The following is a 1376-nucleotide window of genomic DNA, read 5'->3' as shown; positions in this document are numbered from 1 at the left end:
TACAGTATCCAGAGTCGTACGTAGTGAGGAGGTAAAATTATTAACAAGATGATCGACCTCTGTTGGAGTAGCGTTCAGGTAGCTGCTCTGCTCTATGTTGGTACAGGGCATTGAAGAAAGCTAACAGTGGGTGGATTATATTCTTAAACTTACTTACAGCGCTTTCAGAAAGACATCTACTGTGATAAAGTCTACTCTCCACCGCTGTGTAATCAATTATTGTAAATGTAAATGTTATCAGGAAATGATCAGACAGGAGAGGGTTTTCAGGAAACACTGTTAAATGTTCAGTTTCTATGCCATATGTTAAAACAAGATCTAGAGTGTGATTAAAGTGGTGGGTGGGTTCTTGACGCATATGACAGTGTTAGACCAATGAGAATAAGCTACATACATTTATTTATAGGTTTTACAATTATTTATGGGACATTGCACTAATTTAGGATTTGTGAATATGAGAGATCACTACTGAATTAAAGCACCTTGCGTAATGAAGTGTAGCATTAAGAAATTGTTAATTTACAGTTGCATTAGAAGAGTGAAGGTCACTCAGTTCTTGCATACAGATCTATATGTTTGTCTTCTCCCCCAGATTCTTTATTGGAAACACTTTTAAGTTTGGATAGACACTGACACCCCCCCCTCCAAACAAACAAACAAACACATACACACACACACATTTGTTACCAACTGTAATCATTACAAATACACCAAAATAGGAAGCAGTGTGTTCCCACACTAACTTCCTATTCATATACGTACCCAGGTGTCGTCTACATATCTGTACCAGGGAGAGTACGTAGCCACTGGTACAGATATGTAGATGACACCTGGGTCAAAATCAAAACACAAGAAGTGGAGTCTTTCACTGCTCACATTAAAGCTGTGGATAAAAACATCAAGTTCACCAGGGAAGACACAAAGGACAACTGTTTGCCTTTCCTGGACTGCGCTGTGCGCATTGAAGAGAATGGAAACCTCAGCGTTTAAGTTTACCGGAAGCCCACACGCATGGACCAGTACCTCCTCTTTGACTTCCACCACCATCTGGAACACAAACTTTGAGTAATCAGCGGTTACTGATTAAAACATGTGGTTATCAAAATTGGGCTTTCATCAAGTCAGCAAAGATGCACAGAAAAGAACATCAGACACCAGCTAGGGAGGATAAGAAAGACAACAACATTGTTGTTGACGACTTTCAAGCCTTTGAGTCGCCGAGCAGCTGAATAGGGGAATAATGTTGACGCGCCCGCTGTTTAAAACGTTAGTCAAAGTTCCAAGTTAAAACTCCTTTATTTGTTATCAAATCCTTAAAATCCGTAGAAAAACAGTGATCAAAAACATTCCAAGCTTGAGCGGTCAGCAAAAGTCGA

This window comes from Haplochromis burtoni, unplaced genomic scaffold (genome assembly GCF_018398535.1).
Source record: "Haplochromis burtoni strain Fernald_Lab_line unplaced genomic scaffold, NCSU_Asbu1 Contig_1141, whole genome shotgun sequence".
Lineage (NCBI taxonomy): Eukaryota > Metazoa > Chordata > Actinopteri > Cichliformes > Cichlidae > Haplochromis > Haplochromis burtoni.
This window is presented reverse-complemented; position numbering follows the sequence as displayed.